The sequence below is a fragment of the Macaca thibetana genome, chromosome 7, assembly GCF_024542745.1.
Source record: "Macaca thibetana thibetana isolate TM-01 chromosome 7, ASM2454274v1, whole genome shotgun sequence".
NCBI classification, from domain to species: domain Eukaryota; kingdom Metazoa; phylum Chordata; class Mammalia; order Primates; family Cercopithecidae; genus Macaca; species Macaca thibetana.
This window is the reverse complement of record NC_065584.1, coordinates 83,916,902-83,917,620: the sequence shown is the minus strand read 5'-3', so window position 1 is coordinate 83,917,620 and position 719 is coordinate 83,916,902.

The window sequence follows — 719 nt, the reverse complement described above, 5'->3', positions numbered from 1 at the left end:
ACCCTGGGAGCAAAAGGAACTAAAAATGAAGCCCAGTTTTCCAGCTTGGGCACCTGAGTAGTTAAAATGTGAATTTCATGTTAGTGCATTATATTGATGACATAATGTTAATTGAACATGATGAGCAGAAGTCAAAGGAACTCTGAATGTCTAAGTAATACATATATGCCTCAGAGGGTGAGAGGTAAATTCTACAGAGATCCAGAAACCCATCACATGAGTGGTTTTTAGGATTCCAATGGTCTGAGGCATATTGAGACTTTCATTCAGAGTTGAAATGCAATGAAAATTTGGTAGTGCTCTTCAGGTTTGGGGGACATTGCATACTATTCTTGGAAATTCTGCTGCAATCTATTTATTGGGTGATTATGAAGGCTGTCAGTTTCGAGTGGGGCCCAGAGTAAGAGAAGGCTCTGTAGCAGGTTAAGATGTGTAACCAGCCCTGCCACTTGGGCCACAGGGCCAAATGGATCTCCTAGAGTCCCAGATATTTGCACCAATAAAGCTCTATGAGAAATCTTTGGTAAGCCCCAATAGGGAGTCTTAGCATAAAACTCTAGCGTTCTAGTGCAAGGCAAAACTAAATGCATTAGGAAACAATAAAACATTTGAAAAGTAGCAAGCAGCACCTGATTCCTGGTAGAGACTGAGTATCAGACCATGGAATTTCTTTTCTTTCTTTCTTTCTTTCTTTCTCTTTCTTTCTTTCTTCTTTTTTT